Source organism: Somniosus microcephalus, chromosome 21, assembly GCF_052327205.1.
Source record: "Somniosus microcephalus isolate GS21.2 chromosome 21, FLI_Smic_1.0, whole genome shotgun sequence".
NCBI lineage: Eukaryota > Metazoa > Chordata > Chondrichthyes > Squaliformes > Somniosidae > Somniosus > Somniosus microcephalus.
The window spans coordinates 51,673,168-51,688,201 of NC_141007.1; positions in this window are offsets into that span (position 1 = coordinate 51,673,168).

The following is a 15,034-nucleotide window of genomic DNA, read 5'->3' on the forward strand; positions in this document are numbered from 1 at the left end:
CACCGGTATATAAGCTGTGCGCATGCCTCTGTACCCCAGTCTAGAGATTACCCTCCTCCAGTAAAGACCTGTTATTTGTTTATGTACAGCATCCATGTAATTATTTATCCACTGAACCACGGATCTAAAAGTGGCGACGAGTGTTGATGTGAATCTACCTGCAACATAAAAAAAAAATAGTCTCGTCCAGGAACACGGGCGTCGACCGCGAGCAACCGCCCAGCAGTCAGGCAGAGATCCAACTTCACTGGGGAGGCTGTGGAGAGCCGGGCTTGGTTCCCCAGCCACAACGAGCAATAAGAGACTGACGACAGGTCCAGAGCAGACCCTTCCCGAGCAGCGGCGGCTGGAGCCGACCGACGGCAGAGAGAGAGAGAGCCGGGCAGCATCGACGGGGTAAGAAAGAGGGTGAAGAGAGCAGGGCGCAGCCGGGGGTTGATCACCGAGTGGCGTCGAGGAAAATACTGCAAACTGGAGAGAGAGAGGGTAAGAAACAGCCGGGTTCTAGACTGAGCGGCGTCGACAAATATCAAAAGAACGCGCAGAGCACAGCCAGGGATCACGGGCTGATCAGGGTCCGCGGGGCGAAGCAAGGGGAGACGCCATTGAGCCGCGGAGAAGCAGGGAGAGCGCGGGAGACGCCATTGAGCCGCGGAGAAGCAGGAAGAGCGCGGGAGACGCCATTTTGCGAAGCCGCAGCGGAGAAGACGGGCGAGTGCGGGAAGGAAGGAAAGCGCGGGAGACGCCATTTTGTGCCAGCGGAGAAGAAGGGGAAGCGCGGGAGGCGCCATTGGTGATAGTTAACGCACAACCAAGGATGCCGAAGAGTGGCAGTATCTCTATGTTCGACAATGAAGTCGAAGATTGGGCGACATATGTGGAACGTATTGAGGTGTACTGCAGGGCGAATTAAGTGCCAGATGCTAATAAAGCACTTGTTCTGTTAAATTCCATGGGTGCAAAAACTTATGGGTTACTGCGAAATCTAATAACCCCAGAGAAGCCGGTAAACAAGAATTTTGAAAGCATAGTAGAAATCCTACAGGACCACTTAAACCCCACACCGCTGCTGATAGCAGAACGATTTAAGTTCCATAAAAGGAACCAACACAAAGACGAAAGTAATGCTGAGTACCTAACGGAACTGCGCAAGCTATCGAAATACTGCCAGTTTGGAGCGGGACTAGCAGACACGTTAAGGGACAAGTTTGTGTGTGGGCTACAAAGTGAAGGAACCCAGAAACGGCTTCTATCAGAAAAGGACCTTACGCTGGACAAAGCTTTCAGTATGGCAGTATCACACGAAGCAGCCGCAAGGGGCGCTGCAGAGATACAACGGAGACCGCAAGAATATGGCACCAACGAAATGACCTATGGAACAGGGAAGTGCTATCGCTGCGGCAGAACAACACATGACCAGAAAGATTGTTGGTTCAAGGACCAAGTGTGCAGACAGTGTGGGAAAGCAGGACACATAGCAAGAGTCTGCAGGTCTGGGAAGAAAACCAACAGTAAGAAATCTCCACAGGAGAAGTACAAAAAGGTACACCAGGTGATGGACAGTGGTTCAGACGAACAGAAAAGTGACACAGACTCCGGAAGCAAGGAGCTGGGTTGTCTGAAACTACATAATGTAACCGAAATGGAGGATCACCAGACTATCTGGGTTACACTCAAGATAGACGGAGTCCAAGTGGAAATGGAATTGGACACAGGGTCAGCTCTAACAGTCATAAATCAAAGAGACTACAAGCGGCTATTTTCACACATACCCTTGAAAGCTACAGAGATTGTCTTGAAGACGTATACGGGGCAAAAAGTCTACCCCAAAGGAAAAATAAGGGTGAAAGTGACATATAAAGGTCAGGAAATACCTAAAATGGATATATATGTATTGCCAAATGGAGGACCACCACTGCTAGGACGTGAATGGATCCGGAAGATACATTTAGATTGGCATTCCATACAGGCACTGAAGGTGGAGGCCAAAAAGGATGACGACGTCACACCTGGACGACTGTCAAAAATGCTAACTGACGCAAAAGAAGTGTTCCAGGAGGGACTAGGAACACTAAAAGGAATAACAGCAACAATTAAAATAGAGGATAATGCAAGCCCAAAGTTTCTGAAGGCCAGACCAGTGCCTTATGCGATCAGACCAGCGGTTGAAGCAGAGCTGGAAGGGTTGGAACATTCAGGAGTACTGTCCAAAGTGGACTGGAGCAAGTGGGCTACACCCATCATTCCTGTAATGAAGAGGTCGTTGAGTAATACGCCTGGGGAACCAAAGAAGGTCCGCATCTGTGGGGATTTTAAGGTGATAGTGAACCCAGTCCTTCACACGGTGCAATATCCACTTCCACGAATTGAGGATATTTTCGCCTCGCTATCTGGTGGTAAACGCTTCACCAAAATTGATCTAGCCCAGGCGTACTTGCAAATGGAGGTAGAAGAAGCTTCGAAACATTACCTTACGATCAACACCCATAAAGGTCTCCATCAATACAACCGGCTGGTGTTTGGAGTAGCCTCGGCTCCGGCTATCTGGCAAAGGGCGATGGATCAGGTCCTGCAAGGGATTCCAGGGACCCGGTGTTATTTGGATGACATCTTGGTCACGGGCGAAAATGACGGTGATCACCTCGCTAACTTGGAGAAGGTACTCGCCAGATTAAAGGAATATGGGCTACGAGCTAATCGCCACAAGTGCGAGTGTTTCCAGAAACAGATCTCGTATTGCGGCCACGTCATCGATGAAGAGGGGTTACATAAGTCCCCTGACAAGATAGAGGCAGTAGTCAAGGCTCCAGCACCGGAAAATGTGTCACAACTGAGGTCGTTCCTTGGGCTGGTAAACTATTACCACAAGTTCTTACCAAATTTGTCCATGGTATTACACCCGCTGAACACCCTACTGCAAACAGGGATACCATGGAAGTGGGATGACGAACGTAGATGAGCTTTCCAGAAGTGTAAAGAATTGATCACATCAAAAGAGGTGTTGGCCCATTTCAACCCAGCACTACCAATTCGTTTGGCATGTGATGCATCACCCTACGGCATTGGAGCGGTGCTGTCGCACAAATTCCCAGACGGGTTGGAGAGGCCAGTAGCCTTTGCGTCTCGGTCACTAACCTCAGCCGAGCGCAACTACGCCCAGATTGACAGGGAGGCCCTCAGCCTAGTATGGGGAGTACAAAAATTCAACCACTATCTGCATGGACAGAAGTTCACCTTGCTGACTGACCACCAACCAGTTGTCTCCATCTTTAATCCTAAGAAGGGCGTGCCAGTAATGACTGCACAGCGGTTACAAAGATGGTCCCTGTTTCTAGGGGTGAATCAATATGAAATAGAATATAAAGGCACGAGACAGCATGGGAATGCTGATGGGCTATCATACCTGCCACTGCCTACTGTGGAGGAAGCACCAGCAGTGGACCCTATCAAGATATTTTATTCGTCGATAATTGAACGCTTGCCAGTAACAAACGCGGATATAGAGAAGGAGACCCGCAATGATCCGACGGTGTCACGGGTATATGAATTGACGGTGAGGGGATGGCCAACACATGGCGACTCACTGTTGCCAGCATTCTCATCCAGAAGAGAACAGCTGTCAGTATGCCAGGGGACAGTGATGTGTGGATCCAGAGTGGTGATTCCACCCAAGTTAAGGGAGAGAGTGCTAAATGAGCTACATGAAGGTCATCTGGGGGGAGTGAAAATGAAAAGCCTTGCTAGGGCTTATGTGTGGTGGCCGGGAATCGATCAACAAATCGAAGACCTAACTAAGAGCTGCTTAGAATGCCAGAAGGTCCAAAATGCACCACCACATGCCCCTCTACACCCATGGGAGTGGCCCTCCTCTCCATGGCAACGGGTGCACATTGATTTCGCTGGTCCATTCATGGACTCAATGTTCTTAATAGCAGTGGATGCCCATTCAAAGTGGCCTGAGGTGATGAAGATGTCTTCAACCACTACAGAGAAAACGATTGCAGTCCTACGGACCATATTTGCCAGAAACGGGTTGCCAGAGCAGATCTGCTCTGATAATGGACCACAGTTTGTGTCCAACGAGTTCCAAAAATTCATGAAAAGGAATGGGGTAAGGCATTACACATCCGCCCCATATCATCCAGCCACCAATGGATTGGCTGAGAGGTTCGTACAAACCTTTAAGAAGGCGATAAAGGCCTTGTGCGACGAGGAAATTCCACTACAGCATAAGATGGACAATTTCTTATTAGCCTACCGAAACGCGACATATGCAGTTACCAACCAGACCCCGGCCATGATGTTCTTTAACCGAAGGTTGAGATCTCGTCTGGACTTGCTCAGACCAAATGTGCGAAGAAATGTTGAGGACAAACAATTCCAGCACATCAACGAGAAGCCGACAAGGAGCTTCAATGTAGGGCAACCAGTCTTGGCCCGGGACTATCGAACAGAGAGGTGGCCACCCGGAACGATATGTACAAGGCAGGGGCCATTAATGTACACAGTGGATGTCGGGGAGAACATTGTGAGACGCCACGTCGATCAGATCTTAGCATCACAGGAATGCGTCAACCCCATGTCTCGAGTACCTGGGGATGAACCCGACATACCGGTAGCATCTACTTCAGACCCAGTAGCAGTGGAACCCGATGAACTACCCGATGAAAGGGGGTCAGAATCGCCTCTGCACCAAGAACAAGAACCTCCGGAAAGGCGCTATCCCGAAAGGGTCAGGAAGCCGCCCCAAAGACTGAATCTATAAAAAACCTAAACATGCAAAGGGAAGCCTAACTAACGGCAGATGCCTTTAAATACCCTGCTACAGCAAATGCTGGCCCATACAATTTACTACCCTTGCAGAGATACTCTCCCATTCTCCAACCGTTCCAGTTTGTATTGCACTCTGCGACCAGTGGGTACTCCAGGATGTTACTTATATCGTAGATGATGAGGACAAGATAAAGACTTGCATTTATATAGCGCCTTTCACCAGCCCAGGAGAAGAGACATTCCAAAGCGCTTTACAGCCAATGAAGATTATAATTTTGAGCACCTAGTTGGAATGGACCATTCCTGATGATGTTATATGAGTGGTGCCCTCTTCTTGTGATGTTGTTTAAATGGCACTGGAAACCTATTGGTCTGTTTCAAAATAGTCCAGCTCATATTGGGACTCTTCCTCAACTCTCAATTCAACCTACACTCTTCTTCCACCCTCTATTCATACTGGCACTCTGTTCCCTCTCCCCCTGAATTCAACCTGGTACCCTTCTTCTCTGCAATCAAGGTGATGGTACTCTGCTTCCATCCCCAGTCAAGCTGACAATATTCTTCCTCCACCCTACTCCAATTTGGTACTCTTTTCCTGTGCCAAACCAATCCGTTTAAGGAGGCACTCTTATTATTGTAGTCTACTTCATTTTTAATGATTTCTGCAGAGTCAAGCGAAACAGGACAAATGAGGTCAAAGTGGATTGTACTTTTTAATCACATGGAAGTGTTTTCAACAAATCATTTTGGGAATGCTAGTATTTTTTGCATGAATTAACTTTTAAATGGGTATCACCACTGACACATAATTGTTATACTGTAGTGGTGTCTGTGTAAATTCCTCTGTTTTCTCCCCTGGACATAGCTAAATGGGCAGGTAGGTGACCCAGGCTTCCTCCAGTAATGCTACCACGAGCCAGGTATGTGGAGGCGTTTGACAACAGCCTGGCAATAACTCTCCCTACAACTTCCCCACTCTCGAACAGAGAGGTGCGTGACTTCCACTCAGCACCCCAGCAGAGCAGCTGAGCCAAGATCAATCTCTCGGTAGTGCAGAGAATCCAGTCAAAACATTTTTTTTAATAAAAGAGTTAACTTTGAAAAATATAGGCTGCCATAACTGTAATCACATTTATTAAATGTATTATTATACTCAGTATCCCCTAATGAGCGAAAGAATGATATTTGACTCACTAGCATGAATCTTTCAAAATGTTTAGTTCTGATATCGAATCTCAAACACAACCCCAGCTGACAAAGAGTGCTGTTGTGAACGTAAGCTTGAGGAACAGCACCTCATCCTTCGATTAGGCACTTTACAGCCTTCTGGACTCAACATCGAGTTCAACAATTTCAGACCATAACCTCTGCCCCAATCTTTTTTTTTCATATTTTTTTTTCTCTCTCTCACATGGCAGCTGTTGATCATTCTGCCAGAGCCATTTACACTTCATCTAGAGCCATCTTTTGTTTCTTAACTTGTCCCATTACCATCTCCTTTTGCCTTACAACATCATCTATTTTGTCTCTTAATCTCTCCTGCTTTCCATCCTATCACAGACCTCCCCCCGCTCCCTGCCCCTGCACTTGCTTAAAAACCTGTTCCATCTCCAGCTTTTTCCAGTTCTGACGAAGCGTCATCGACCTGAAACGTTAACTCTGTTTCTCCCTCCACAGATGCTGCCTGACCTGCTGAGTGTTTCCAGCATTTTCTGTTTTTATTTCTGTGGTGAATGGTAAGTGATGGACTGCTGTACACTTTCCAAAGAAATCAAGGCAGCATCCCCATTTACTGACATGATTTAAAGTTCTCACTGTCAAAAGCTGATAATAGCCTTCAAACGTTAAGGTCGCAGTTCTTTCGGTGGCTCAGCAACTTTATCCAGTGAGCAGTTCATTACTTCCCTCAGTCTTTTCCTTCTCCTACAAACTATAGCTTTTTAAAACCCAAGTTTGGAGTCATCTAATTACTCTTTCCTGATTTGTCTCATCCCCTATCCATTTCGAACTTAGTGTCTTACATTATTGGTGTTAGCTCTACACTTTGTGGCATATTTAAAAAAAAAACAAAGCTGCAAGTCTTAAAAGCTTCAGGTCAAGACTCCAGCATTGTTTGTTACTAATTTATCCACTGAATAGTAAAACCATGCAGACTAGGAAGCATCCAGATTCAATCCTGTCTGTGCTGAGATAACTGATCTCAGTAGGGGTGCCGGTCGGAGCACTGCAATTGGGCTCAACACATTGGGGGATGGGGGGGGCAGAAACAGAGGGAGATTGGCCAGAGTTCCTGCTCTTGAGTGCTGGCCAGTGACCCCTGATGGAAATGCACGTGAGAACGTCAGGTCAGAAGACTGGTCACGAAGTTAAAAGCTCATGGGATCCAGGGCAAAGTGTCAAGTTGGATTCAAAACTCGCTCGGAGGCAGGAAGCAGAGGGTAATGGTTGATGGGTGTTTTTGTGACTGGAAGGCTGTTTCCAGTGGGGTTCCGCAGGGCTCAGTACTAGGTCCCTTGCTTTTTGTGGTATACAGTATATCAATGATCTTGACTTGAATATAGGGGGTATGATTAAGAAGTTTGCAGATGATACTAAAATTGGCTATGGGGTTGATACTGAAGAAAGCTGTAGACTGCAGGAAGATATCAATAAATTGGTCAGGTGGGCAGAACAGTGGCAAATGGAATTCAATCCGGAGAAGTGTGAGGTAATGCACTTGGAGAGGGCTAACAAGGAAAGGGAATACACATTAAATGGTAGGACACTGAGTAGTGTAGAGGAACAAAGGGACCTTGGAGTGCATGTCCACAGATCCCTGAAGGTAGCAGGCCAGGTAGATAAGGTGGTTAAGAAGGCATACGGAATGCTTGCCTTTATTAGCCGTGGCATAGAATACAAGAGCAGGGGGTTTATGCTTGAACTGTATAAAACACTAGTTAGGCCTCAGCTAGAGTACTGCATGCAGTTTTGGTCACCACATTACAGGAAAGATGTGATTGCACTAGAGAGGGTACAGAGGAGATTTACAAGGATGTTGCCTTGTCGAGAATCTTAGCTATGAGGAAAGACTGGATAGGCTGGGTCTGTTTTCCTTGGCACAGAGGAGGCTGAGGGGAGACCTTATTGAGGTGTATAAAATTATGAGGGGCATAAAGTGGATACAGAGGACCTATTTCCCTTAGCAGAGGGGTCAAAAACCAGGGGGCACAGATTTAAAGTAATTGGTGGAAGGTTTAGAAGGGATTTGAGGGGAAATGTCTTCATCCAGAGGGTTGTGGGGGGTCTGGAACGCACTGCCTGTAAGGGTGGTAGAGGCAGGAAGCCTAACCACATTTAAAAAGTACTTGGATGTGCACTTGGGATGCTGTAACCTGCAGGGCTACGGACCAAGAGCTGGGAAGTGGGATTAGGCTGGATAGCTCTTTGTCGGCCGGCACGGACACGATGGGCCGAACTGGCCTCCTTCCGTGCTGTAACTTTCTATGATTCTATAAGAATCTTCCACCATCTGTTTCTGAGGAATATGCCAGATTGTACTCATTCTTCGTTCTGACAAAAGGTCATCGAGCTGAAACGTTAACTCTGTTTCTCGCTCCACAGATGCTGCCTGACCCGCTGAGTATTTCCAGCATTTTCTGTTTTTATAGATTTCCAGCATCCACAGTATTTTGCTTTTGTAATCATGCTTTCTAAGTTTAGCACCCTCTACTGGCTATAGGTTTTATTGGACCTGTTGATTTTCATATTTGTTTTGCTTTCCCTTTAAAAAAAATTAGGCATATGTACGTGCTTTACATTTTTTTTAAAACTTAAATTGCATCATTGCCTCACTGCTTTCAATGGTCTCATCTGCTATGTATGTTCATCTTTAATGTTGGTTAAATCATCTGAAGAAGTTTACATTTAAATCTTCCAGGGATTAATTTCCACACCATGTTTAGCAATCAATTGCACAATATAGAAGGCAATGTTTAGCTAGCAAAGCACTTGAAGATTGTTCATGTTGATATAAATAATCTTCAACTGTTTTGTTAGCAGCAAAAGGAACTGTGCCATGAACACAATATTTTTTTTAATTAGCCACTGTTCCCTGCCTCTTGAAGGCACTAACTCCTTGCTGGGATGTGGTTTCACAGGCACTGGTGTGCAAGTCGACCAAGTGGCTATTATTCATGTAGGAGCCGAGACAGTAAGTGCTGCTCGTTAGTCAACATCAGGGAGATTCACAAGTGAAGCTGTCGTCATTCAGGTCCACACACACATTTGCAATAGCAGTATAGCAATAAATAATATACTGTTTGATTTTCTCCTTCCTCGTCAGCACTAAGACCAATTGTAGCACCCTACGCACATCCCCGCTGAGATCAGTCGCCTCAGCACAGAACGGGGCTCATCAGGAAAGTGGAGCATATTATTTTGTTTAGAGGGGTAGCAAAATATTAAAATGGAGCCAGCTGGAATAAATCCTACAGACACACACGCCAGAATTCAATACTGCTTTTAGATTCAGGCACGGAAGAGGTTGTTTCAAAAAGACAGAATAGTTTTTTGGCTGCAATAAATTGCACCATTATTGTAGAATTCTCCCTACGCATTGCTGAACTGGACATGGAAAACTTGTAATCTAACGAAGGTGAAAAAATATCCTACAAAAAGCAGTCCACACCCATAGTTTAGCTACCTGACGTTGCTGGAATGTCTTTTACTTGGGAATATTGTCTGTTCTCTGCAGATTTAAAACAGGGTGCCACATCTCCACTGTTCCTTTTAATGTTCATAATATTAATTTTGCACTGAGTCTTACATTAAAAGTCACACCTGTGGAGAGACAGACAAGTTAACCTGCTACTGACCTTTTGTCAAAACTGGAAGATATTACTTAACATTTAAAAAACAAAGGGATAACACAAACACACACAAAAGAAATATAATGATCTGTAAAGTGCTTGGGTGGAAAACAGATAGTTAAATGGCAGAAATTATATTAGCATGAATATTGGGAAGACCAAAGCCATTGTCTTGGGTCCCCATCACAAACTCCGTTCCCTAGCCACCGACTCCATCCCTCCCTCGGACAACAGTCTGAGGCTGAACCAGACCGTTCGCAACCTTGCCGTCATATTTGACCCCAAGATGAGGTTCCGACCACATACCCCCGCCATCACCAAGACCTCCATAACATCACCCGACTCCGCCTCTAACGTTCATCTGCTGCTGAAACCCTCATCCATGCCTTGGTTACCTCTAGACTTGACTATTCCAATGCTCTCCTGGCCAGTCTCCCATCTTCCGCATTCCATAAACTGGAGCTCATCTGAAACTCTGCTGCCTGGATCCTAACTCGCACCAAATCCTGTTCACCGATCACCCCTGTGGTAGCTGACCTACATTGGCTCCCGGTCAGCAAGGCCGGAATTTTAAAATTCTCAGCATTGTTTTAAAATCTCTTCATGGCCTTGCCTCTCCTCTCCCCATCTCTGTAACCTTCTCCAGCCCTACACTCCTCCCTATCTCTGTAACCTTCTCCAGCCCTACACCCCTCCCTATCTCTGTAACCTTCTCCAGCCCTACAACCCTCCGAGATCTGTGTGCTCCTCCAATCCCCTATTTTAATTGCTCCACCATTTTCAGCAGCCTAGGCCCTAAACACTAGCTTTTCCTCCCTAAACCCCACTGCCTCTCTCTCCCCTGCTTAAGTATGCTCCTTAAAACCCACCTCTTTGGTTAAGCTTTTGATCATCTGAATATCTCCTAATGTGGCTCGGTGTCAAATTTTGTTTGATAACGCGCCTGAAGTGCCTTGGGCCATTTTGCCATGTTAAAGATGCTATATAAATACAAGTTGTTGTTGAATAGCTGAAAGATGTGGCGGTGAATGGGCAGGTGTTACATCTTTGCTAGCATGAAAAGGTGCAAGGGGCAGTGGAAGAGTGAACAAGGGTGTAATGGAGGGAAAGATGTGTTTGGTGGCGGAATTATGTTTGAGGTGGCAAAAATGGCGGAAGATGATCAGTCGAATACAAGGTGGGAAGGTAAGGACAAAGGGGGACCCCGATTATGGTTTTGGGGGAGGGAAGAAGCACAGGAAATGGGATGAACTCAGTCGCAGGAGGCCCTGTCTACCACAATGGGAGAGGAAACCGTCGCTGAGGAAAAAGGACATTTCGGAAGCTCTGATGTGGAAGATGGTATCATCAGAGCAGGTGTGATGGAAACAGAAAAGGGAATGGAGTACTTACAGGAAGTGGGGTAGGATGAAGTATAATCCAGGTAATTGTGGGAGTCAATGAATTATAATGGATGGCAGCAGAAAGCCCATCCCCACGAAGAGAGCGAAAATAGTCTAGGAAGGGAAGAGTTAGATCAACCACATAAAAAAAAGGTACAGGTGTAAGATTTCCAGAGTCTAAATTACTGCTTTTTGTTAACATTAAAAGGTCATTATTCTAATGTGTAACACTACCACAATTCATTCTTGTAATTATCTATTAATAGCCTCAATTACAAAACACACAAAGGCAGGGCTGTGTTAGCCGAATCTTTTCAAACAAATACAGCTCAGCCGTCTTAGACAACAACTCCCAAACCCGCAACGTCCACCACCTCGGACAAGGGCAGCAGGTACATGGCAGTGATGCTCACATCCAGAGAATGAATTAAAAAAAATTGTTGCCATGAATTATTGTTCAACGGATTGTCATTAATGGTGCAGGAAAAATGGTAAGTCGTCAAATAATTCCATAATGTGAAGAGAAATAAAACATTCAGTTCTGGATTTAAATTTTTTTTTTTTTTTTTTTTAAATAAAGTAAGTGTATTTTTAGCAGGTCAATTTTAAATGTCTTATACATAGAACATAGGAGCAGGAGTAGGCCATTCAATGCGATCATGGCTGATCATCCCAATTCAGTACCCTGTCCCTGCTTTCTCCCCATATCCCTTGATCTCCTTAGTCTTAAGAAATATATTTAACTATACTGAGTTCATCTTCTTGGATGTATAGTTTTATGCTGGGTGACAAAATCCTGTTACCTTACCCAAGTACACATTCTTCATGTACACAGAGTTAATGTCAGTAGGCTATTTGACTGTGGGGGCATCAGAGTCTAGCCAAATCCATTCTTACCTCATGACCACCCACACAAGTCACTGGACAGCGGTCAGAAGCGAGTATCTTGGTTGATTTTTCCTCTCCCTACCCTGGGAACACAGGTCAATTGCCCTGCCCACTGCCCCAGCTGAGATCAGCTAATTCAGGACACACCATGGATCCAACTTTATACGTTTCAGGTCAGTATAGCTCAAAGCCACATCATAGTGCATTTACTCACTGAGCCAATTGGGGAGTCTAAAAGTCAGTTTTTAAATGTGACCTCATTCAGAGAAAAGTTATAAACCCAGAAAATGCTGGAACTACTCAGCACGTCAGGCAGCATCTGTGGCGAGAGAAAGAGAGTTAATGTTTCAGGTCGATGACTTTGTCAGAACTTGAAAAAGTTAGAGATGCAACAGATTTTAAACAAGTACAGAGGCTGGGAAAGAGGGGAGGGGAGGAAAGAACAAAATGGAAGATCTGTGATAGGGCAGAAAGCAGGAATGATTAAATAACAAACAGTATGCTAGTATAAAGCAAAAGGAGATGGTAATGGGGCAGGTAAAGAAACAAAATATGGGTCTAGATGTGTAACTGGGAATGGCAGCATCAACAGCTGCCATCTGAAAAAATAAGGGCATAGGTTATACAGTAGTCTGAAATTGTTGAACTCTATGTTGAGTCCAGAAGGCTGTAAAGTGCCTAATCGAAAGATGAGGCGCTGTTCCTTGAGTTTCTGTTGAGCTTCGTTGAAACAGTGGAGGAAGCCGAAGACCAAGAGCTCAGTGTGGGAGTGGAGCGGAGAATTAAAGTTAATTAAAGGTCAGAGAAGAGTTACCGCTCTTCATAGAAAGGACAATTATTTCAGAGAGTCAACCAAGGCTGCTCGTGGACATCTAGCGAGAACTAGTAAGAAGCTGTACTGGAAGTGGAGAAAATCTAAAAAAAGGTAGAAAAAGTGAAACATCAGTTCTTTACACGATCGAGGGGGAATATATTTTCCTCCCTGTGTAAAGGGCACAATTTTGAAAAGGAAACCATGTGATCATAAACCTTCATAGCAGAGTCTAATAATTTTAAATTTACGCAAAAATCAAAAGCATACCGCCCATGATTCTACAAATGCAGATAGTCTGTCTGATTGACCACTGAAAATGACAGAAAAACCACATCTAACAAGATTCTGGAAGTCAACGATTTTTTTTCATCTTTATATTGAACCATTTGAATTTTGTCTCCAAATTACTTCAATCTAATTGAAACTATTTTCTGTAGCTTAGTCCCTGAAATTACAACTACGGAATCATGCAATTGGATTTCTCTATTCTTAATTGCAAAGTACTCTTAGGCACAGGAAAGCAATAGACTATGCTCATGTATAATTCAGATGTGGGTGTGTAGTATGATACCATTTGTGACTTAGCAAGCAGTTTTAAAGTTATAGCCATCAACCAAATACATTTTCAGACTGAAATCCTTCCAAGATGCAGTGCTATACCATCATGAAAAGAAACACTGATTCTAGCCACATCCTGAGAATTCATTAAACTGATTGTGGAGTTAATAAGGCAACTTAATTTGGATATAAAACAAAATAGTTTTTAAAAGGGTTAATAATTTAGCCTACCATGAAAGAACAAAGCAATTACATCGAACATTTTGATACAATGAAAGTGTAAAGTTCATTTAATTTCATTATTCCTCTCAAGTTTTGCAGCATGTAATGAACAACTATTTTTCTCTTCTCCATCGAACAGCTGCAATAGCTTTGTACATCTACAAAAGGCTTGTGTAATCCAAATATAGTGCCGTGTGTAAAAGCTGGCAAATAAACATGTTTTGTATTTGATTTGCTTTAAAGGCCATTATGAATAAGCACTTTCTAGCAAGTCTACCACAAGCATTACAGAAATCTTGTTTTCACAAAACCTCTAACTGCATACAAGATATGAACATATTATGGCACTTCAATTTGGATTGTGACTTAATTAAGTATTCCTACATTTCAAGAGCACATTATCCCCAAGCCTTAAAATTCCACACATCTGGAGCCAATCCATAACTGTGACATAATTCCATTTTAATAGATTCTAAAAAAATTTAAGTAGCCTTTTAGATTGCAGTATCTCCTCCTCAGACCCAGCCAAGATTTAGAGAGCACAAAATGATTTTAGTAAAATCAAAAATCAATTGCATGACTGAATAAACTCAAGACATCCCAGTTTGATTAGGAGACTAGTCTAAGTTACCCGACAGGGTGCTTTAGGCGGAGATTTAAACCAGAGGATTTCATCTCAAATTCCATTACTTTGTGGATATTTTAAAAAACATCAGGAACACCCAAATCTAATTCTATTCTCAACAGAAATCCACATATGTAAGTGTTTGAAGGGGGAAAAAAAAGTAAAGAACCTGCATTTATATAGTGCCTTCCATGTTGTAGGACGTTCCAAAGTGCTGTACAGCCAATGTAAGATTTTTAGAGTGTAGTCAGTTTTGTAGCCAATTTGTGCACAGCAATGCCCCATACAAAACAACGAGACATATGACCAGTTGTTAGGTGGTGGTTGTGGAGGTATATATTTTGGCCAGGATACCAGAACTCCCCTGCTCTTCCTCAAGTAGTGCCATGCAATTTTTTACGAGAGCAAATGGGGCCTCAGTTTAAAGTCTCTTAGGTCTATAGGGTGAAAGGTAGCACCACCAACAGTGGAACATTCCTTCAGTACTGCATGAAGTGCCAGACCAGATCAAGTGCTCAATCCTGGAGTTCAACTTGAACCCACACAACCTACTGACTTGAGGTGTGTGAATATTACCAATTAAGCCAAGGCTGGAGCGAAAGTCAGCAAATAGCTATCAGGAGTGAGGACCCTGGCTGATTTTTCTCTCATTGTCTACAGGTGCAAAATTAGGACCCCAATTAGCACCACAGCCGAGCACGGACTAAAAACTGAACCTGGGATTTTCTAGTTTGTACGATGTAGTCCTTTCTGTCCATTGACCCTGCATCCCTGTACACCAGCCAACCCCATTCTACTCAAAAGCACATAATAGATATTGTGTTGTGGTGTTATCTTTCACTGATAGCCTTGCTTTGGTCAGCAATAGCTATATGGCTGGAGTGAGGTCAAATAATGGCAAAAACAATTCACAACACACAGAGAG